Source organism: Nomascus leucogenys, chromosome 3 (assembly GCF_006542625.1).
Source record: "Nomascus leucogenys isolate Asia chromosome 3, Asia_NLE_v1, whole genome shotgun sequence".
NCBI classification, from domain to species: Eukaryota; Metazoa; Chordata; class Mammalia; order Primates; family Hylobatidae; genus Nomascus; species Nomascus leucogenys.
Genome location: NC_044383.1, coordinates 104,432,588 through 104,457,619, shown reverse-complemented (window position 1 = coordinate 104,457,619; position 25,032 = coordinate 104,432,588). Strand labels below are relative to the sequence as shown.

Genomic DNA, 25,032 nt, shown 5'->3' with positions numbered 1-25,032 from the left:
GATTCCCTTGAGAGGGGTGTTAAGCATCAGAATGCATTTCTAAGGGAATGGCAGGGATACCTTTGAAAGTAAACATTTACATTAAATGTGATTAAATGTGATTCTGCATGAGAGGTTGATTAGTTGAAATGATCCTTAAGAAAGTTCACTAAGGAGGTATTTGTACAGTGGAAAAGAATATTTCCAGATAGCACTGGGTTCACATCTTTGCTCTGCAATTTACTAGGGTGTGACTCTGAGTAACACACATAATCTCCATGGACTTCAATTTTCTCAACTATAAAATGACAATTATAACTTTCAGTGGTTCTATGAAGATTAGATAGAGCAGTATAAAAAGCCCTTAAGATGGTGTCTAGATTACAACGTGTTTTCAGAGGTTAATAGTTATTTTACTTAAAGTCCCTTCCAACTTTCTGAAAATAGAGTAGTACCACAGATTCTAACTTGTACCTAAATACCTCCTCTAAGCATCTAATAAAATAAGCAGTGAACATCGTCATGCTAATGCTTACCATGGTGAATTGGGGGATCAATACAAGAAACAGATGCTAAGTCAATTTCACCTATTCTTTGGCCTTTTGATAGCTCATAACTCTAAACTTCTTTTCATTGTTACAATTTTAATCTATTTTTAACTGGCACCCTATCTTCTTCGAAAAAGATTTGAGTTTACTTGAAATAAAAAATACATATATTTCTGATAGGACTGCTAAAAACTTCAACTAAAAAGAGAGTTTAAAGGACAGAAGCAGGAGGAAAAAAAGATGATCATGCTGGGAATTAGATATAATCATTTAACTACTGCAATTGAGGCTTCAGTTCTACATTGAGAGTCCTGGCAGCCAAGGCAAAAGGGTTCTTTTCATTATTAAATTATTTAAGAATCTTAATGGATTAATTCTGCTTGTGTCGTTTCAGTGCGGAATATTTCAAGCGGTTACTGTATGCTTCCTGGGGTTTCAATTCACCCATCACCCTCAATCATCAATTTTTGTCCACTCAGGTCTTTACTTTTAATGTATAATAAATCTATGGTTTGAGCCCTTGTTCATTATTTTGAATTATCTTCAGAAAAGGTGGAAATTATATGTAGTCATAAAACATGAACCAACAAACTCATGTTCACAGGGACTAAACTGTATGAAAAAAGGGTTGATAAGTTGTAGGGGGTAACATGACCAAATCTTTCCCTCCTAAGTTTACATATATGGCTATAATGGGAATTCCCTATCTTGGAGGTTATTTTAAGCATCAACCTGCATCTGTATGCATGCATCAACATGTATTTCTAAAAATAACATATGTTCTCATCTACTCTTAGAATGAATTAAATGTGATTCTCTGTGATGAGAGGGCAGTTAGTTGATGTGGCCCTTAAGAACATGGTATTTGTACAAAAGTGGGTGGATGGATTTTCAGGAATTATCCAGATAGCTCAGACTGCATTAGCCTAGTCTCAGCTAACTCTCTTTGTAGAATCATTGCTTGTTATCTACCAGACACAAAGGATTAAAAAAAAAGTTTTTCTCCGAATATAATTCTTTGGGTTTTGGGAATTTCCATGTAGTTCACCAAATTGTACCCACTATCTACTCCAGGCCAGGCACTGTAGAAGGTGGGAACCATCTGTGTGTTTATATTGGTAGTCAAATCAGCCCAGAATAAATAAAAAGATGCTCTTGAATTGGGGACTTATATGACCCAGCCTGAGTCTAAGGGCTGGAGTGGTCTTTCTTTGAACTATGGTCATAAGTTGCTGTTTTCACGCCATCTGCCTCCTCTGGTTTCCATGTCAAAGATTATCCTTTTTGATATGTGACCTTATTCTTTTCACAAAGACTTTCATCATGTTTGATTTCCCAACTTATTTTATCTGTTGTCTCTTCATCTGTTGTATACTCAGTTTATTAAGCTAAGAAGTACCAAATGTGTTATTTATGTAATTTGAATTGGATGCCTACAAAAGAGAAGCCACAGTGGCCTTGATGTCTCTCAAAAAATGTGTGTCTACAGAGATTAGCTGGGTGTGGTGGTGGGCCCCTGTAATCCCAGCTACTCAGGAGGCCGAGGCAGGAGAATCGCTTGAACCCGGAAGGCAGAGGTTGCAGTGAGCCAAGATCGCGCCATTGCACTCCAGCCTGGGCAACAAGAATGCAACTCCGTCTCAAAAAAAAAAAGGGGGTGGGGCTATTACTGCATCATGTAAAAATGAGCATAATATTATATGTTGTCTAGACATTTTAGGTAAACTGTCAAGATTGAGATTATGTTGAGTAATTCCCATGAGTGCATCAAAATGTACACAATCGTGCTGAATAAACAGCATGTGAAAATTACTTTTTGGTACAAAATTATCATGTTCTAGACAGCATTATTGTAGACTAGCCAATAACATATACATCTCTTTAGCGATCTAAAATAAGAAAACATTGTTACAGCTGAATTATTTTACATCATCGGGTATATAGGCATCCTATTTAAAATTTTTAAAAAGCAGAATACTTACGCTCCATTGCTTCCTCTTAAACATAAGAAGGAATGACCACTGAGCAATACTTATCTTACTTTAAGCCACTTTGTGCTTTGAGATCTATAGTCACATAGCTTTAGTCCAACATAAGTTTAATGCCACCTTAAGCAAATTTAGAGGAACTTCTGTCTAAAAACAATGGTTTATTATATTTTTAGTTCAAGAAGATTCCATGTCTGAACTCTGTAGCAAAAAAAAAAAAAAGCAAACAAAAAACCTAAGCATCTCTATCCCTAGAAGCTGCTGTTTTCATCTCAGGGGTTTGCATTTACATCTTACCATGGGTATCAATAAATCAGTGGTGCATGGGTGCACAGCAGTGTGCTATTCAGCTGTACTGGGAAAGAGGCTCCTTAGCTCCCAGCCCTGCCCCTTCCTGAAATGAGTTCTGCTCTGTTTACCCACCAGATTTGTTACTTTCACCACATATGAAAGTGTTCATGAGAACTCAGAAACTCCTGGATTCTTTTAAAAATCTGTTTCAATGACAACTCGATTAAAAAAAGGACAGAAGATCTGAACAGACGTCTCAAAAAATATACAAATGGGCATGAAGCATATGAAAAGATGCTCTATATCACTAATCATCAGAGAAATGCAAATTAAAACTACAATGAGAACAGAAATAGACACTTGCAGCAACTGCATTCTGAAAACATAAATAGAAGGAAAAGAAATGACATGTTTCCTGGGAGCAAGCTTCTGAAACTATCAGAGCTGATTTTTCTTGGTGACAAGGGTCAATAATTTGGAGCCAAGTTTATCAGTCTATGATTAATAGAATGAGTTTACATAATAGTCCCGGGTAAAATTTTTAAAATTAAAGTATTATTCACACACAATAAATTTATCAGTGTTAAGTGTATCCCCACTAGAATGGCTAAAGTTATAAAGACTGATGACAGTGAGTATTAACAAAGATTCAGAGCAACTGGAATTCTCCTATGTTGCAGGTGGAAATGCAAGATGGTACTGACACTTAGGAAAACTTTATAAAATTACACATACATTTCCTAAGTGAGTCACAAATTTCCATGACTAGGTGTTTACTAGATAGGGATGAAAACATATGTCCACACGAAATTGTACATGTTAATGTTCATAGTGGCTTTATTCATAATAGCCAAAAACTGCAAGGAATTGAATCTTCCTCAGTAGGTGACTAGATAAGCAAATTGTGCTATATTCGTATCATGGAACACTACTCAGCAATAAAAAGGTATGAAATAGTAATGCATACAACAACATGGATGAATCAAAAAAATATGCTAAGTGAAAAAAGCCAAACCCCAAAGAGAATGCACTGTGTGTGACTTCATTTATATAACATTCTAGAAAAGGTCCAACTATAGTGACAGATTCAGATCTAGGGCTACCTCAGTCTGGGCACCTGAAATGATTTACTGCAAGGTGGCATGAGGAATCTTTTTAGGGTGATGAAAATATTACACATCTGGGTTTTGGTGGTGGTTGCATGATTGTATATAATTATGCAAATTCATCAAACCATACATTTAACATTGATAAATTTATTGTATGTGAATAATACTCTAATTTTAAAAATTTTACCCTGGACTATTGTGTGAACTTATTCTATTTATTATAGAGTGATAAACTTGGCTCCAAATTATTGACCCTTGTTACCAAGAAAAATCAACTCTGAAAATTTCAGAAGACTACTCCCAGGAAACATATCATTTATTTTGCTTCTATATATGTTTTCAGAATGCAGTTGCTGCAAGTATCTATTTCTGTTATTTTTCCTCTCTATTTGTTCTATGCCATAAGCAATAAGCACATTGTCATTGGAGAAGCAAGCTGCTCTGCAAAATTGAGTATTCCTTCACTTAGGAAAATGTAGTAGGAATTCTTTGTAAGACTCTTTTGAAAATATTTGTACCGATAAGGTTGACAATATTTAAAATCCAATATATGCAAATAGGGGTGTTGGTACGGTTAAGTGTAAATCACTAACTGCTCACTCAACTGCTGCAGGTCTCAGAATGACCATCTCATTTTGGTAAAGAAGAGTGGGGCCTACATAATGCCTCAGGTGGCAGAATGACAGTCATTTGTTCAAGTTACAGCGTTTGTATATGTACAAAGTCAAACCCTCTCAAATCTACAACTATATGAAATTAGAATGTGCTGCCTTGTGAAATCACCTCCCTGCATTAGAGATAATAAAACCAAGGGTTGGATACACATGAGTGCAAATGTCACAGATGTTATCTCAGCATTGGCTAAGAGGGTGAGGCTGCTTGATCTCCAAGGTCTCACTCAATACTGAGATTCTATTATTTGATTAAATCATTAATGGTCTCCTATCTGCAGTTTCAGCAAAGTCATGGGTCAAAATTTAGACTGCACAGGGAATGAGCTAGTGGTCATAGACTGCTTATTTGAGCAAATTTGAGAAGTTGGCCATAAGGAAAAGAAATAAAATAAGAATAAAGTGATGAGCATCACAAGCTATCAACAGGGCCTAATGAAACTCCTCTCCACCTTTCTTTAAGAACATGGATTTTGAAAACAACAGAAAGAAGGCAAGTTGAAAAGGGAAAACTAAAGTGACAGAGAGAAAGGAAACGAGAGGATATTGTGTAGGCTCCTAGACACTGCATTCAATCAATACACACTTAATGTCCACAGAAGATGGGCTTTATTCCTATGAATGCCCTCAAGATTTTTATTCACTGCAAAGTTGCAAAACGTTGACCACACTTGCATTTATTTTATAATCCAGGGATCTCCAAACTAGACTCTGTGTGCCCATGGAAACTTTACAAAGGTTTGCAAGCATGGGCAGTTTGAAGGCAATCTATTTCTGTGTCATCTGCGTCTCTAGGTATGCTTTCCTAAACAAATCTGCCGATAACTTATGGTTGAGTAGCAGGCCAGCTCTCTTTGCTCGCCTCTCTTTCACAATCCTCATTCTCCCACTCTATAAAGTGGCATACCTCTTACTTATACTACCTCTCCCTATTGCGGGCAGGGAGCCCTGGTATGTAAAGAGCACTCGGGGGCCCTACACAAAAGGACAGTTTGAAATACTTCTTTTATCAAGGCACCAAGTTTGTCTCTCATATTTGAAGTCTATCTCACATATCTGAATTATTTCAAGGAGGAAGTAAAAATTTCCATGGACTTCCAACAGATCTATATTAAATCTTCAAATGAAAAAGAAACACATATTGAAGGGAAGTTGATGTTTTATGTTTTCTTTTCAGGCAAACTATATTAACTTTTTAACATTAACACTTTTTCTAACTTTAGCCAAATGTTTATTGGATATGATAAATCCATTATCATTTTTTTCACCTGAGTGCAATTCTGTCATTTTGTCAACAAATGCTCTGCTCATGTATTCACTCTTACATAAGGCCTCAGATGGCAGCATGAGGGTCATTTGTTCAAGTTTCATATTAAGCTACCAGAGTTATGTGGCACCTGGGTAAAATGCAAGAAGAAAAATTTAAGAGGTAATATTAATAACTAACTGAACTGCATATATGGAGCTGCATAAGTCTCAGGTTCGAAGGGATACCTGGTGTGGCACAAAGAATGCACTCTGCTGGCCATTTCAGTGGCTGTAAAACACTGAGACTTAAGATCTGGTGGGAAACCCCTGAAAAGACAATTGATGCTAAATGTTGTGTGCATTGTAAAATACTAAGAAAACACATATTTTTATTCTAGGATAAATAGAATAAAGTGTTATCATTAAAACCACCACTCTGTCCTTGATTCCTTCATCACCTCACCTTTCTCCTTGCTGGTATTGTTATTTCCCTTCTACTTTCAGGTGTCAACCAACATGTGCTCTGTGCATGCCTGCTATGTGGTCAGTGCACCTTCTTTCTAGCAGCAGTAGGGACCCTCTCTTCCTCTACAAATCTTCCCTTCATCTCATGTCGCTGCAGACAGGTGATGGCTAGCTTTGATGCACTAAGCATGAATCAATCTCCTTGGGGGCACTTTGACAAGCTCCTGGAAGAGGAATTATAGATAAAGTTGTACCTGAGACACTCTGCTGGACCAGCCACAAGGTTTGAAACAAAGTTGTGTTTCTGTATACAATAGAGATCGACCTTGATGGTGACGCTTAAGGTCAAGGCTAGCCTCCTTAATTGCACAAACACATGATCCTAGTTTACAGAAGCAATGATATCCTAGATGCTGCTTCTCTGAACAGTCATTTTATCCTTTCAGTGGTTAAAAACTTAATTCCCACAGTGTGTTGCAATTATATAGAAATGAACTTCAAGTTACAACCCATTGCTTGATTAGAAGACATAAGCAAAGCACCTGCCAGAAAAAGTAGCACATTGTAAATACTATTAGTTCCTGTTTTATATCAATGCAGAACCATGCTGGCAATAAAACCAGCTGACTGATGCTCAGCATTATCTGAGGCAAGAGTTGAAAGAGTTTCTAAAAGAGAACTGTGAGTTTAAAAATCAATGAATCTGGCCGGGCGCGGTGGCTCACGCCTGTAATCCCAGCACTTTGGGAGGCCGAGGTGGGCGGATCACGAGGTCAGGAGATCAAGACCATCCTGGCTAACACGGGGAAACCCCGTCTTTACTAAAAATACAAAAAAATTAGCTGGGCGTGGTGGCGGGCCCCTGTAGTCCCAGTTACTCGGGAGGCTAAGGCAGGAGAATGGCGTGAACCCGGGAGGCGGAGCTTGCAGTGAGCGGAGATCACGCCACTGCACTCCAGCCTGGGCCACAGAGCGAGACTCCATCTCAAAAAAAAAAAAAAAAAAAAAGAGAAGTCGATGAATCTGGGAACAACAGTCTGGATACCAAATTAGAATTATCCAAAACAAACACCTGATGTCCCATGTGGCTTCTACTATGTATCTCCAGTATTAGATTTGCATGGATATTAAATGCAACAAATTATGTGTCTCTAAGTCACTCTAATGTTTAAAAAATATTAAGTTATTTGCTTACATTTGATGAAGATACCAGATTTTTTAAATCAACTGTCTCCCCACATTGCCCATGATTCCAACCAAAATAAAAGGATGGCCCCTTTCCAAACCTACATTACATGTGATGTGGAATGAAAGTTAAAAGCTGTGGGGGAAAGACTAACTGGTTAATACAGGAGAAGGAATGAGAGTTTGAGCCACTAGAAGAAGAGTTAGGAGGTTAAATAGCTTTGATGCGAAGATAAAGAACACAGTACAGTCAATGCCAAATATAAGATATCAAAAGAAAATAAAAGGAGTAATTACTTGGGAGCTAAAATATTCCAAGAACATGAACCCATGCCTAAAATGAAAATGAAACATAATTGCGGTGATAATTTAGTCTTTATAAAGAGAAAAGGTAAGGTGTAGTGGTTAAGTGTTTGGGCTCTGGAGTCCAACACAGCCTAGTTCAAGCCCCAATTCTGCCACTTAAACTAGCAAGCTTGGCAGAGTTCTGCAGCTTTTCAGAGGTAGTTTCCCCATCAGTACAATGGGGCTAATACTGGCATATATCTCTTATGAAAACTAAATGATACAATGCATATAGAAGGGCTTGATTTCAGTTAGCTAGAGGTAGTATTTTTACTCCATTATTGCAGTATTATGTATCTATCACATTATGCTGAGTAGAAGCCAAACAAGTCATTGAACATTGCAGATATATCATTTAACAGATGACACTGGCACTGCAAATCTATTAACAGCTTCAGTATAGAATAGAAGACAGACAATACACTTTTTAAATAAGTAAAATAGCACCACATTATTAAACCATACTGGACAACTAATTTTTAATTCTGGGCTCTAAAAGAAGAAGCTGGGGAGAAATGTCAGAAACATAGCTAATATTTGAAAACAGAACCCAGGAAGAAAAGTTAAAGAAACTGAAAGTATAGTTAGAAAAGATAATATTGAGAGGTTACTACAATATTTTTTGGCTGTGAAGTCAGCTTTGCCTGAAATTAATATAGTTGATCTAGCTTTCTTTTGATTAGTGTTAGCATGGTATATCTTTCTCCATTTCCTTACTTAAAAAACTTCATTTCTAGAATAGTTTTAGGTTCATAGCAAAAGTGAATAGAAAGTACAGAAATATCCCAATTAACCCCAGCCCCCACCATAGATAGCCCCTCCTCTTATCAACATCCACCACCAGAGTGGTACATTTATTATAACCAGTGAACCTACATTGACACATCATTATTGCCCAAAGTTGGCTAGGTGAGGTCTCGCACCTGTAATCCCAGCACTTTGGGAGGCTGGGTCAAGAGGATCACTTAAGGTCAAGAGTTTAAAACCAGCCTGAGCAACATAGCAAGACCTTATGTCTACAAAAAGTTTAAAAATTAGCCCAGTGTGGTGGCACACACTTTGCAGCCCCAGCTACTTGTGAGGCTAAGGTGGATCACTGGAGCCCAGGAGTTCAAGGCTGCAGTGAACTAGCTATGGTCATGACACTGCACTCCAGCCTGGGTGATAGAGCAAGACTTTGTCTTTAGAAATAAATAAAAATACATTAAAAATTTTTTTAAATGTCATCCAAAGTCCATATTTTACATTAGAATTCACTCTTGGTGTTGTACATTCTACAGCATCCCTTTATTTTTAAATTGTCTGTCTTTAAAATTAAAGTAGGTTTCTTGTCGACAATACGTAGATGGGACTAGTTTTTTAATTCATTCTGACAGTCTCCATCTTTTAATTGGTACATTTAGACCATACATATTTAAAGGAATTATTGAGTTAGCTGGATTGATATTGGTCATATTTGTAAGTGTTTTCTATTTGTTGACTTTGTTGGTTGTTTTTTGGTTGTCTTCCACTCTTTTTCTGGCTTCTTTGGTTTTAAGCATTTTACATGATTCTATTTCCTCTCCTCTCTTAGTATATCAATTATATTTCTTTAAAACATTTTTAGCGGTTGTCCTAGAGTTTGCAATATACATTAATGACTAATCCAAGTTTACCGTCAAATTCCGCCATACTGCTTCACAGGTAGTGCAAGTGTTACAGGAGAGGGGTCCTGATGCAGACCTCAAAAGAGGGTTCTTGGATCTCACACAAGGAAGAATTCAGGGTAAGTCCACAGTGCAAAGCAAAAGCAAGTTTATTAAGAAAGTAAAGTGGAGAAAGAACAGCTGCTTCATAGACAGAGTAGGGCATTCCCAAGAGTAAGAGGAGGAATGTGTCTACCCTAGGTACAATGCTTGTATATAGAGAATTAAAAAAGATCATGGGGAGATGTACTCTGCTACAAAGGTTTGTGAGAAAAGATTAATTTTCTTAATTACTATACTTTGCAAGAATCAATATTATTACCTTTAAAGCAAAATTAGAAATGCCTTTGTTCTCATCCCAGCTACTTGGGAGGTGGAGGCAGGAGAATTGCTCGAACCTGGGAGGCGGAGGTTGCAGTGAGCCGAGATCGCACCACCGCACTCCAGCCTGGTGACAGAACAAGACACCGTTGAAAGAAAGAAAGAAAGAAAGAAAGAAAGAAAGAAAGAAAGAAAGAAAGAAAGAAAGAAAGAAAGAAAGAAAGAAAAGAAAGAAAGAAAGAAAGAGGGAGAGAGAGAGAGGAAGGAAGGAAGGAAGGAAGGAAAGAAGGAAGGAAGGAAGGAAGGAAGGAAGGAAGGAAGGAAGGAAGGAAAGAAGGAAGGCAGGCAGGCAGGCAGGCAGGCCGGCCGGCCTTTGTTCTCAAGATATTGGGGTATCTGGACACTCCCAAATCTGGGTCTGTTTAGAAAACATTATTAATTTGTTCCCTTAGACATAAACATCTAGAGGCTAGGAATGCCTAACTTTCTGGGAATGCAGGCCAGCAAGTCCCAGCCTCATTTTCCTAGCCCTCACTAAAGATGGAATCGCTCTGATTCCAATGCCTCTGACACAAGTACCCTATAACAAAGTGTTGCTAGTTTTTCCCTCCCATGCTATATAATATTGCTGTAATTCATTTCACTTATTCATAAGCTTAATCACCCAATATATTGTTTCTCTTATTGTTTTAAATGCATTGTTATCTGTTAGATCAATTAAGAATAACAAAAATAAAATTTTATTTTACATTCATTGATTTTGTCTCTATTTCTCTTCCTTTCTTTATGTGGATCTGAGTTTCTGATCTACATCATTTTCCTTCTCTCTGAAGAACTTCTAATATTTTATGCAAGCCAGGTCTATTGTCAACAAATTTTCTGTTTTTCTTTGTCTGAGAAAGTCTTTGTTTCTGTCACGTTCGAGAGATAACTTCACTGGTTATAGAATTTTAGGTTGGTGGAGTTTTTCTCTTTCAACACTTTTAAATACTTCCCTCTATTTTCTTCTTGTATAGTTTTTGAAGGGAAGTGCAATGTAATTATTATCTTTGCCCTTCTGTAGGTAAGATGTCTTCTCCTAACCCCTCTGACTTCTCTCAAGATTTTCTTTGTCTTTGATTTTCTGCAGTGTGAATATGATATACAGGGGTGTAGATTTTTTGTTATTTCACTTGCTTGGGGTTCTCTGAGCTTCCTTGATCTCTGGTTTGGCATCTGTCATTTATTTTGAAAAATACTCAGCCATCATTACTTCAAACATTTGTTCTCTTACTTTTTGTCTTTCTTTTCCCTCTGGTATTCCCATACATGTATGATACACCTTTTATAGTTATCCCCCAGTTTCTTACTATGAAGATGGGAGGAAAACTCCTTACTATGGGGGAGGAGAAAATTATAATTTTAAAATACACTCAGTGCTTTCTGTTCTCCTTCACAGGGCCTACCCTGGAGGAAAAATGTTGTACCAAAGTCAGATCACCTGGGGTTTTACCAAAGCCCAACAACACCCCTGAAGGAAGGGAAAAAGCCAACTTCAGCACCCTCTTGCCTTCCACAAGGGGGAACGGAAATACACAATTCAGGGTTACAAAAGACTGAGACCTAATCATAGGACTATAGAATGCTTTCTCCCTATTACACCTTATTAGTATATCCATAAGACTGCTGTATAATAATAGAGTATTAAAGCTAAGAAAGAACTGCAAGCCTTAAATCCTATCTAAGGAATGTCTAGGGATGTTCAGAGACAATAGGAGAGACAAAAACAAAGGCATTGGAGGATATTTCAGCCTCTGACACCACAGCTCCAGCAAATGGTAAGCATAACCTAATTCCTGAACACATAAAACCTCCTCTAAAGGCCTCTCAATCTCACTTTCTTTTGTCTGATACATGATGTCTGGCTTTCAACCAAAAATTAGCAGAAACTGTTAGAGCTCCTGGAAATAAAACTCCCCAAATAGTGCCCTCTGTCCCCAAAGACTGTGCTCCCCCTTGGATATATTTTTTAATTCTCGTGTCAGTTCTCCCTAAGCTTCCATCAATTTGTCAATTACAGTTTATAGTTTCTACCAATACAGGTTTTAGCTGTGGGCCTCTGCTCCCTGTAAGCTTGGGTTCTCTGTGTATAGCTGTCTGTTTCTCCATTTTTCAGGGCAGCATTTTCCGCTGTGACCTCAATTCTCTGTAAAGGTTGTTGATTTTCAGTTTGTTTAGCTTTTTGTTGTTGCTGTTGTGAGGAAGGGAGCAATGACTTCCAAGCCTTTACATGTCAGACCAGAAACCAGAGGTTACTTACAAAAGCCACCAAGAGATCCATGGCATAGATGGGAAACAGGCTGCTCTCAAACACCTAGCATTTTAAGAGCACTGACTCTTTTCCTTTGTAAGACTTACCACGATGTATCTGTACATTTGTTTGTGGTGCTGCCTCCATTCGATCCATTACATCCATGAGAGCAGTGGCTGTGTTTCCAGAGTGTCTCCAATAACTAATACAGTCCCTCACAGAGGGAAAGCCCTTAATAATTATGCGTTGAATGAAAGACTAAAGATACAGGTAAGTGCTGGCCATAAAGAGGGGTTTTCTGAAGCCTGTTAAATGACTGCACTGGGTCACTAAGCAGGCCATGAAATCTCCTTTCTCAGAAGCCTCAAAGGAGCCCAGCTCCTGGTGTTTCTGGCATAGTTTGTGAGATGTCCTGTCAGACAGTGAGAGGCTGGATCTACCAGTCTCTTAATGTTTTTTTCAGGTTACTTTTCTGGTTTTTTTTTTTTTTTTCCAGCAAATGTTTGTTTATTCTCCAAGGTCTTACATTCTAAATGCTAGGTGTTGAACTCCTAACATAACCTTCGTATACAACTGAAGCTGAATTTGAGCATAACATAACCTTCGTATACCACTGAAGCTGAATTTGAGCTTGTCTGTGTAGAAAATGGTGTGGCTTTTTTCTAGATAGTTATCAGCTGAAGTTTATGCTTGAGCCTTGAGCAGCAGATGGTTGTATCTCCAGCATGGGAAAGAATAAAGGCAAGGGTGATTAAGGAAAAACTTTCTAGAGGTATTGGTTAATGCTTTTGGAATTTTGAGAGCTAGAATTCCCAAAGTCACTCCCATTCTTGGACACCTTGATTGTGGCCAATGGGCTGGCATAATTATAAACCTTTGGACACCTACATTTTTCTATATGCTCCACATCTGTTTACATCACCCATTTCCACTCCGAGTAGGTGAACCTCTTAAAGCCAATTATTTCAAACATTCAGATTTTATGATAAGGCTTTGCCTTACTTTTTCTCATCTGCTTTCTCTGAATTTCATCTTTCCTCTACTATGATTCCCTAATAAGGAGAAAGTTGTTTCTACATGTGAAGTTCCATTTTAAATTAATCTGTTTCTAAACTCTTCATCACTAGCTTTCACTATGTGTTTCCAGTTCTTCAACTAAGAAGTGATAATTTACCCAGAAGAAATGCCTTCAAAGGAGCACAGGCATAGAGGACTTTAGAATAATTCAAAACAAAGAAAAGCAATAAGTATTGCAATTTAATCTTATGAGAAGTTTAATTTTCCCAGTGTGAGAAAATAATATATGCATAAAATGTCACTGTAACATAAGAAGCTAAACCCATTTCTTCATCTACAGTTTGATAAAAAAAAAAATTTAAAGGGGAGTAGTTGATTGAAAGTTTTCAACCTGGGGAGAACACAGCATAAATGGGCCCCCAAACAATTCCCCAACCCACACTCTAGCGATAACATTGTACAACAACACATAAGGTATTTCAGGGAAACAACTGTTCTTGAGAAAAAAATTTCAAGTAATTTCCTTTCATTTAATCATACATCCAACACATTTCTATACATGCATATTTAAAGGTATCTGCAAACCAAGACCTCCTAGTACTTTTAACATTTTTGAAGATTCTTGCTTCTTAAAGAAATTTCTGACTTTTTCCATTCCAGGAAACTATGGATGTACAGGCTGATTGTCCCAGGGCCTCAAGCAGTGATAAATCACCATTTTAAAAATCCACAGTGACTCCTTCAGATTCTTAAGGAAATTTACCCAGAAGTAGCTTAGGCACTGGCATCAATATGATGAGTGTGATAAACAAGACTTGACCATGATAAAAGCTCACCTCACACTTAATTATAGAAGAAAATTATAGAACTAGCAAACGTGTACAGTTAAACATCAAGTTCCAGAGAGTTACTGGACCAGCCTCACAAAACAACAAATTCTCTGTTATTTGGAAACACAGTTTTTTTGTGTGTATGTGAATCAAATATTTGAGTTATACAGAATTACAACATACAGTAGACATAGACTATCAATCTCCAAATAATTATATGGATCGTATGCCCCAATTTGACACTGTTCATTCTTTTGGAATGATTCAGAAAGCACCTCAACCCAGAATGGCACCTCTGAGTAGGATCTGAAGTTTTCCTGTGCTAGGGCTGTGTGGGAACTAGAGGCCACACAGTTCCAATAGGAAAGGTCACCTATTGATAAAACTCAAGGCAAGGTGCATTTCCTTCTAATTTAAGGGAATGATTAGAGATTTGTTTGACCCTGAAATTGTCTATAATTTTTCCTTGATCCCTAACACCATTCATACTATTGTCTTCATTACCATATCTATACAGACAATTCTGATCTCACATAGACACACACACACACACACACACCCCTTGCCCATATGTGTAGATACATTTCTAACTTACACACAAGTTCAAAAGTGGACATTATTATTTTGATAGCCTTTTTTATTTGAAAAAATTGTCTAATCTCCATTTCTGTCCCATTCTTATCATATATGATCCAACTAAAATATTGTCCCAGGGAAAAAGACCCAATATCAACAGGCTAAGTGTTTATTTTTCTAGGTTTGTTGGACAATGGAGAAAATCTTTTCTAATATATGAGTTGTTATAAGATCTGTCAGCATTCTATTTGAGGAACAAACAGCTAGAAAAAAGATTCTGCATATGTTCCCCCTGTAGTCACTCAGGGTGATATTGAGTAAATATCCAGTCCAAAGGACAATGGGAGAAAAGGTTTGGAAGTTAGAGTACAGAATGTGAGTTTCAGAAGAGAAAATGAAGCAGTAACTGATAAGGGTTGTTGGACAGAGGGAAGTGGGGCTGTTTTGTTTTGTTTTTCCTTTGAAAAGGCACAGACTTAAGCAGCTTTAAACATTTATAAAAAGGATCCAGTTTTTTGTCTATGCATCCATTCACTTAAACAACATTTCTTGTACATCTACCACGTATCAGACAGTATTCTAAGCACCAGAGACTAGCGACAAACAAGACAGGCTAGATCCCTATCCTTACTGAGCTTGCCATCTATTGGGGAAAACCAGAATTAAGTAATAAGCAAATACCATTAGTTTCTATTGATGATAAATGCTGTAAAGAGAATTATACAACGTGATGTTGGGGGTAGAATGTTATTTATATAGAATGGCTAGAAAAGGCTTCTGTGAGGAGGTGACATTTCAGTAAGGAGCCAGTCATAAAATAATATGAGGTAAGAACATCCAAAGCAGATGACAGTCTGAGCAGGAACTCACAACGTGGTGTGTCCAAAGGGCTGAATGAGAGCCAGTGATTGTGGAAGCCAGAGGAAGTGGGAGAAAATAAAATCTGAGTTGGAGGCATAGCCTATCAGTTACAGAAAGGGCATAAAGTTTTATTCTAATCACAATAGAAATGTATTATAGGCTTTTCAACAGAGAGAATGGAATGTTCTCATTTAAACTTTAAACAGTAGTCTTCTTGTTATGCAAATATGGATTATAAGAGACCAAAAGAAACAAAATTAAACCAGTAAGACTTATTAGATAGCTACTTTGTAGTACACGTGAGAGAGCTGTAACAGTGAAATGGTGAGGAGTGATCAGATTTAGCTTAGCAGTGGCTGTAGAGCCAACAGGTCTTGCTGATGGAGTACATGGCAGGGTAAGAAAAAGAGAAACAAGGTTGTCTTTGAGGAATTTGTCATAATCAACTGGGTGAATAATGATGCCATCAGGAAAATGAGAAAGCACTGTTGGATGGGCATGGGGAGAGAAATAAAGAATTCTCTTGCAGTTGAAGAGTTCTTGTTGAAAGAAAGACATTGAGTATACATGAGAGAGAAAGAATTCACAGTTTAAAAATCTAGAGAAAGCAGAAGGGATGGGATCCAAAGATTAGGAAGAGGGGTCATTATTAGTTATGAGGAGGGTGTGCTCTTCTAGTCTACCAGGAGGTGAGGAGGAGAGGACAGGTACCAGTCATAGGTTTTCAGGCCTCTAACTCTTATATTAGCAATACTTAGTTGCAGGCTTGATACGGCATTCCTATGACTACCAATTTGTCTACAAAGTCCAGGGAGGCAGGTACAGAGGGACAACTGAGATTTGAGAAGATTGGCAACACTGGAATATTTATTGTGCAGTCTGGGACAATGAGCTGATTAGAAAAAAGCAGGAAAGTTGCCAAGTAATGTTGAGGGTCCTTTGAAGTTGGTGATCATGAATAAGGTCATCATACTATCTACTTTGATGTATGATCATGAATAAGGTCATCATACTATCTACTTTGATGTATGATTGTGAATAAGGTCATCATACTATCTACTTTGATGTATCATTTTCCTTTCTGAGCACTCCACTGGTCAGGAACTGGCACACATTAAGCATAAAAGTGTGAAATGAAAAATTGTTTTATCTAAGGAGTGTGATGAAAATACAGAGATGGAAGGAAATTAGGGGTACTGGCAACAGTCCTATTAGAAAAGAAACCTTGGAATCTGCGATAGATAAGGATGCTATTAAAAAATGCCTGGGCAATGAGTAGAAAGATCAATGAATTGGAGGGAATGATGCAGTAGAAACAAATGTCAAAGAATGACCACGGTGTGAGTGGTGAAGCAAACTAAAATGAGACGAGGTTTCAGACAGAATGTAAGGTGCTGGAATTATTTATTTTGGAGATGGTGGTAACAAGGTCCACCGGGTAGACATAGAGTAGGTCTCTGGTATGGAATATAAAAGATTAAGAAAGAAGAGATAAACAAGCGAAGGAACTAAGGCCCAGGATGTTGAATGCCTGTGTGAACACTGAATCCATCCATTATAACTTTACTTAAGATCGAGATGAGGCTTGTGAACCAATTACCAAAGTCTTCAATGAATGAGCAGGAATGGGAAGTAGACAACAACAAGAAGGGGAGGGAGGGATAGTATCCGTGAATGGCATGTTCACTAGAGAAGGGGTTGGGTCATAGACGCAACAAGGCAAACAAAGTAACAGATCTACCACCTCACTCTGAGGAACCACAGATGCAAGGTAACACTCAGCTACTCCTTGAGAAGACTAAAAGGAAAATGGTGTCTTCAGGAGAAACCCAGATGGAGTACAGGGAAGGCTTTAAGAACAAGCTGTGAAAAGACAGGAGTGAAGGAGCAGCTCTGGAGGGTGCAGTGGAAGGAGTCCAGAAGAGGAGGAACAAGAAGGCTCATGTGTAGGACAAGGTGCTGAGAACACCATGGTCACAGTAGACACCTGAGGGGCTGGACTTGGAGGGAGGGAGTTACTCCATGGGGTTTAGACAGAAAGAAGAGAACAAGAAGATTTAGCCTCAAGGTCTTTTTAACTTGCAAGTACGCTGGTCCAAATGGTGGGTGGGGGACATTCTCTGGTCCAAAGCTTTGCAGCTCCTATCTCCAAGATAACGATGCCAAGATAGTTCAGAATTATGTATCAGTTCTTTGTTTACGTTAAAAAATCACATTAGGGGCCACATTATTTCTCCCTTTTTACTTATTTGGTTATGATATAACCTCTGTAGTGGCTGAACTTGAGAAATCCTTAAAATTATCAAGAAAAGTATTAATAAAACTTACAAAATCTTCTCTAAGTATATAAAGAAAATAGCTAACATTTATTGAGAATTTACTGTGTGTTTGTCACTGCGCTTTATGTATTATCTGAAATCCACAAGAATCTTATAAGCCCAATATTATTATTTACATTTCATGGACATTGCAACTAAGAATTAGGAAGGTTAAATAATTTGCTCAGGATCTTGTGGTTAACAAATGGTAAAGCCAAAATTTGGCCCTGTTCAGACTTATTCTAGAATGATATGTTATACAGCCTCTGAACCATGCTGGAAACACAATTTAATCTCTAAGTAGCCCACTGGAGTATTTAAATACAAGTACTTAAAAATGGAAAGAAAGGAAGGAAAAGAGGGAATGTGGGAGACAGGAAGATAGGGAGGGGAAGGGAAGGAAAGGGAAAGGAAGGGAAGGGAAGGGAAGGGGAGGGAAGAAATGAAGGAAGAAGAAAAACCTGGCATATTTCTGAACTGGCATGCATGTGCTTGCTATTTAAAATGCTACATGGTTATTCTTGTGAAGGAATATGAAGCATTTCAATGTGTTTACTTTTTAAGTGTAAGTTTACTAGAAGCCATCTGCTGATAAAACACAGTAACCTACTGCAAACTCTGAGACTTTTTTTAGACGGCATTATTAGCTAAAAATAACTGCCACAGAACTGAATGACAGAAAACTAAAATGTGAGATCAGAAAAAAAAAAAAAAAAAAATTTCAAGGTTGCCTGAACAATCATCTGAGTTTAGAAAAGCTGCAACAGTAAACGAGGCAAACCCAGACCTATTGGGTCATAATCCATCCTTTCAAAAGTCCACTCTTTCCTGCAAGGGGGAAGAAAAGGGTGGAGAGTCAAGCCACTCATAGGGCTCCGGCTGGCATTTTCATAGACCAGCAAACACACTCTTGGATTCATTCCACACCATGTAGCAGCCTCCTACCATTTCTGTGGCAGTGTGTTCCGCAAGTGGATGGAATGTGGCCTGTCAGGGTTCTCAGGCCTGGGCACAGAAGATAGCAGCCCAGGTGGGCACAATGCAGTGGGAGTGGCTGCTCCACACACTCCACAAACGGACAGAATCAGCCTTCTTCTCAGGCAGACGTCAGGGCAGGAGAGCCAAATGGCACTTTGTGTATTAACAAATAAACGTTCTCAGTTGGATCATAGGATCCTTGAAGCAGGAGGTCACTAAGTTGACAGCTCATAAGACAAATTAGGCATCAACTTTTAAGGTTGATGATAATCAACTGCTTGCTTCAGTTTTGCATTAGAAATATATGTACTTAATATTCAACATATTCTTGGGAGGGGGCACCTGCTGTGTTTCAGGAACTATAGAAATGTTGACTTATTTGATCCCAAAACAACTTTAGACGTGGTGTTTACCCTAATTTTACAGATGGGTAAAGGGAGGCTCAGAGATATGCAATACTTGCTCCAGACTATTAAGCACAAAACAAGGGTGCAAATCTAGATCTGTGCAGATGCAAAGGTCCCAGTTCTTTCCACTCCACTGGCTTCCTGATATCATAGCAGGCTGTCTGAAATAGGCACTTCCTTTACAGCTTTCCTTCTGGATTGAGACCCTTGCGTCTCAAGGAGACAGCCTCCTTCCTGCAAAGCATTGGTTTTGCCTCTAGCTGATGGAAACAGACCCACAAATGGGAGAACTCAGGGAGGAGAAGGGGAATTTAGCCTCAAAGCCCACGGATGAGCTTCTGAGGTGCACAGCAGTGGCTGCTTTCTCTCCATCTGAGGCTGATTTCAGAGCAAAAGCTGCTGTGCCACAACACGAAACTGTCACTTAGCATCCGCAGACATTTTTAATCCCTTGTCATCCAGGGCTGTCACATTAAAATCATAGCTAGTTGCTGTATCTAGATATGCATCCAGTTTTTTCTCTAAAAAAATGGGGCCAGGCACGGTGGCTTATGCCTATACTCCCAGCCAAGGAGGCCAAGGCGGAAGGATCACTTGAGCCCAGGAGTTCAAGATCAGGTTGGGCAACACAGCAAGAATCTGTCTCTAAAAAAAATTTAAAACTTAGCTGGGTGTGGCGGTGCAAGCTTGTAGTCCCAGCTACTCGGGAGGCTGAGGTGGGAAGATTGCTTGATCCCATAAGGTCAAGGCAGCAGTGAGCCATGATTGCACCACTGCACTTCAGGCTGGGTAACAGCGTGAGATCCTGTCTATAAATAACTAAATGGAAAAGGAAAAAGTCCTTCCTGTACATTGTTATTGTGTGCCAGTTTATGTTGCTTACATCGGCAGCATTAGACCCGATGAAAGGGGCTCAACAGTTCAAAGCTGCCATGGCCATCATAAAACTCCAGCTCTCCCAGCCCTGTGGTTAGTGAGTAAAGGAAGCTTGCCACTGAGAAGGCAAAACCAGTCAATCTTGCAAACATCCAGGGTACTCAGACGCATGCCTGGGCCATATTAAGCATTCCTTCACTTCTTCCTTTGTACTGGAAATCCTGATTAAACTCGTATGATTTGAGAGGTTTCAATTTCAGAGAAAAGAGAGCTTGAGTGTAATAGGAAATCCCATGTTTTGAGTAAGTTATAAGCACAGTATGTAATGCACATATTTTAATAACAGCAAGTCCTTTAAAATAAAAAGCTCCATCCATGCATAGCGTGCTTCCCTTCGAGCCCACCCCTTTATTTATACCTCCTTGCTCTTTTCTCATTTGCTTGCTCTTATTTGGAAAGACAAGCATTAATGGCACACAGGCAGATTTTCATGGAAGATTGCTTCTTCTGATGTTTTACCCTCCCCTTCTCCCATCCCACTTCTCATTATTTTTCATTTTAGAAGTCCCTTGGAATTAGAACAGCTCTGTCTCCATCCCTATTATTTGCAAGTACAGTCTTCAGTTCTTAGATATCCATTCTTTTCAGAGGCAGACTTGCTTAACTCAAGCATTTTCTCATTTACATGTGAACCAACCCCAATTCACAAGCACTGTAATTTACGTGTTGGGTGTATAAAAGCTTCACAAGGCAATGTTCTGTGGCCTTCAATTCACACAGCAGATCCTCACTCCCTCCCTGTGGCAAGGACCACATTGTATTTGGTTTGTCTGCCTGTGAGCTCCTTGTAAATTACTGCAGGGCTGTTTTCATCAGCAGCCTCCACCATACAGAGCTCTCTAGCTTCCTCCTAATTTAGACACTCTCTTCCCCAGTGTTACCTTTCCTGACATAGTGCTTGATTATTTGCAGAAATGCCAGGAGAAAATTCTTCCCCTTTCTGTGACAGTGAGACTATTTCCTGGCACAGAAATAGAGCTGGTGACCTAAAAGATGTCATAAAATTCCTATCTGAACAGGCAACTCTGTTTTACTATCTTCCTGCTCTGTGCTTTAGCATAACAAAGAATTTAGTGGACGTTTGTCCCAAGTTCCTGAGAGGTAACCTTTAAGCCCTTGGAATTTCCCAAGTGACTGGAGTGCCTTGTTATTCATGGTGGGGCCCTGGACCACAACTAATAATTTATGCTAATGAGGTGACTCAAGATGGGGGCAGGCCACAACAGAAAGACCAACCATGTGACTTGATGGTTGTAGCTTTGTACCACATGATATAGGCCCTGCCATCAGGGAGTAGAGTGGGGCTGGAGAGTGAGTTCATTGCCAATGAGTCGATCCAGCACGCCTATATTAAGAAACATTAATAAAAACTCTGGACACTGAGGCTCACATGAGCTGTCCTGGTTGATGATATTCACAGAACACTGTCACACTTTGATACCAGGAGGGTAATGTGCGAATGGGGACGACAGAAGCTTCACATTTGAAACCCCCCTAGACTTTGCCAATGTGCCACTTCCTTTGGCTGGTTCTAATGTTGATACTTTTGCTATAATAAAACTGTAATCAAGAATAGCACTTTCCTGAGTTCTGTGAGTGGTTCCAGTGAATTACTGAAGCTAAGGGAGTCCATAGAGTCCCTAAATTGGTAGCCAGCTGGTCTGAAGTTAGGGTAGCCTTGGAGACCTCTCAGCTTGAGGCTGGTGTCTGAAGTGAGGACAGTCTTGTGGAGAACTGGGCCTTTAACCTCAAGTTCGGCTAACTATGGGTAATTTTCTCGGTGGTGTATTTGGTTCAAAACTCAGGGACCATTTTATTGAGGTGTATGAAGAATGCCTGATAAAGGGATAAAAACAAGGCAGTACGGCATGGTGGTTAAAAGCAAGCCTAGGCTTTGGCACCAGACTGCCTTGGTCTAAATCCAGCTCCTGTCACTTATAGCTTATGTGACCTAGAGCAAGTTATTCAAACTCTCTATGCTTCAGTTTCTTCACTTATAAAGAGAGTATAATAATAATACCAAACTTATTGGGTTGCTGTGAGGATAAATGCATTATATATGCAAAATGCTCTCAAGGGTTGATAAATGTTATTTATTATACACAAACTAATGCATTGCTTTTTTATTCAAAAATAACCAAGAAACAAGTAATACCAATGTATTTTATCTCTTCTTTAGTATCAAATCATAGCTTTTTGATATTTACTCGAAGGTTGTTTCCATCACCGTTTTTAGAGTACAAGAGAAACAAGGGTGAACACCTATCCAATCTGCCCATGTGTACAGCGAACCACAGCCACTCACAGAGCATTTTCTCCCAGTGCAGGATGCACAAGGTGGAAATCTGTGGAGGCAGATGGCACTGACAGTCTCAATTCATGTCGTAGCTGGAATATGCTCTTGGCCACTGGGCTATTTTTAACCTGGGGGTTACTCCCTTCAGCCCCCTTGTTGCTCTGACTCTATTTAGATGAGAGACTGCATGAATGAGCATTTCAGGCTCTGAGAGTCAGTGGTAACCGCTGAGTATAGGAATTCTTGGGGGGAACAGGAGGGAGGAGAGAGGGAGGAGAAGGAAGAGAGAGGAGGAGGGGAGGAGGAGAAGGAGTGGGGAGAGAGAAAAAGAAAGAGAGAGAGAGAACTTAATGCAAACCATCTCCTGGTTATATACCTTCCATAGTTGACAGCTGTCGCAAGACCTTGTTTTGTAGTTTTCAAAACAAGGTTTCCCAACTAGCAGCATCGACTTACTGGATCAGGAACTTTGGCAGTGGTGTCTAGCAATCTATTTTCACAGGCCTTCCATATAGGTGATTCTGTTGCTTAAGTTTGAGAACCACTACTCTAGATGATTTTTCACAGCAAGTGAGGTTGCCCTCAAATCAGAAAATCTTGGCCTGACATCATGGCACTGCCACGTTCACCACCTTCCTGCTCAAATCTCACAGTTCTTTCTAGCCCCTAGGGAATGTGGATCTATCCCATGAGCAAGATTTCCTCTGAATTCCCCCTCATGTAAACACATTTCCTAATGCTATTTTCTCCCTTGGATCTACAGCCCATCCAACACTAACATTCATCATTATACATAAGGTACACCTAGAGGATGTACCTTATAAAATAGGCCAAACACAGTGGTGAGAAAACGAAGTGAACCAGGAAGAGACACGCTGAATGGGGACAAGGAACTCTCCTCTGCTTCTTCTCTTTATGTGTGTTACTAATAAAATAAAATATATATAAAAATAAATACGTTAAAAGTCTTATTTATTTCACATCAATAGTACCGTTTGTCCAAACATTATACATAAAGTCCACATCTAGTCATCCTACCCAAAGGCACATAATTAAATACATTAGCTTAGTTATCAAATAAGACATATATTGGAGAGAATACAGGCAACAGCAACTTCCCTGGAAAGCCATGCAAGGTGTAAGCTGCACACAAAGTGGGAATTATTAAAAAAAGATATAAGACAGGAGCCAAGGAAGATGCAAAAAGTCCTCAGAGGTACAAAGAAAGGGAAACTGATTGAAAAACAGTGGGTATCGTCACGGTGGGGTGTTTTTAACTATCTGTACTCCCAGTGTGCAATGCATGAGACTTAGAAATAGGTTTATTTCTAAGTACCACGTGTCTCAAAATAATTTCTGGCTCAAGGAATTATTGCCACTGGAAGAATGGGATAGTGAAGACAGCACTGGCACTAGCATCAGGAGACAGTGATTCTGATGCTAGATCTACCATTTATGGTTTACATATTCTGATTTAAGTCTTCAGGGCATTCTGTACCCAGGTTGTCTTAATTGTAGGAGGATGGTAATAATTCTTGCCCACTCTACCTCATGAGGTTATTGTGAAAATCAAAAGTAGGCATGTATGTAGAAGTGTTTTGCAAACACCCATACAATTGTGAAGTAATGAAGTAAGTTCTGTTAACTGATTTGTTCGCTGTATCTTCACCACCTAGAACTGTGCTTGCAAGTAATAGATAATAAATATTTATTGAATGAATCAAAGTACTCTGCTGTTATTTAAGAGTAATAGTATTGTTCTGAATTTTCTATTCATGTTGCATCAGAGCAGAGGAGATATACAGCCATCAATTTATTTTTAGAAAAAAGACATACTGCTTAAGAAATAAATCTATTTATAATTAGATGTGAGAAAACTAAGGAATACTAAACCACACCTACTCACTTAGTAAGAACGAAAAATTCACTCTAGAGTAATTACTAGGTAGCTGGTAATTGTCTTGAGTGGTTTTAAGCTCAATGCTATTTTTAACGGATTAGGATAGTACTTTCTTTAACTGGGACAAAGAATGACCACTGTGGCATTATCAGCTGTTGCGGCTGGTGATGGCAGCAAAATAATTCTCTAAATGAGATTTGTGATCTGAATACAATTTCCTGCATAAAGCAATCTTCACAGAAAAATATCACTCCACCAGAGTCAGCTCTAGCTGTGCCCTCAGATTTCCCATTCGTGACAGCTGACATTTAGACCAAAATGGTTTCCATCACCCTCTGGGTCCAACAGTAAAAGAGACAGAGATAAATGCACACCTCCAAGACACAACTGATTGGAAACTTCCTACAAAATAAGGAGGAAAAAGGCCTTTAATGCTCTGGCTCAGGAAAACTGGAAATGGGCCTGAATTGTTTTAAAAGGAAGGGGCAAACTCTCCTGCCTGGAGCCCCCTTCTCCCCTTGGAAGCAGACATTCATTCATTCATTCATTCACTCAACATTTATTAAGGTATACTGAAGGGAGTGTAATGTGGTCTGCATATAGCACAAAAGGAAGGCGGAAAGGTATGCGGCCAGAAAGGCAGGTGGAAAGTGAGGTGGGAGTCCAATGAGGGGGTACTTTGTAGGTCAATTTCAGAATGTGGCCTTAACCTGGGGCAACTGGAAGCAGTTGTGTGAATTCTGAAGAGGGGAATGATAGCTTTGAGTTTTAGAAAGATCACCTGAACT

The 25,032-nt window shown here is 39.0% G+C and overlaps 1 protein-coding gene and 1 long non-coding RNA gene across 2 annotated transcripts in view; both read right to left on the bottom strand.

Moving 5' to 3' along the window:
• The window catches only part of SLC35F1 (solute carrier family 35 member F1), a 401,279-nt gene that overhangs the window by 191,053 nt on the left and 185,194 nt on the right, over positions 1–25,032 (bottom strand). The window lies entirely within an intron of this gene.
• LOC115834451 lies at positions 12,602–13,637 on the bottom strand. Its single transcript, XR_004029340.1, has 2 exons — positions 12,727–13,637; positions 12,602–12,686 (listed from the first exon to the last, which is right to left on the bottom strand). It is a non-coding gene; the product is annotated as an uncharacterized LOC115834451 (long non-coding RNA).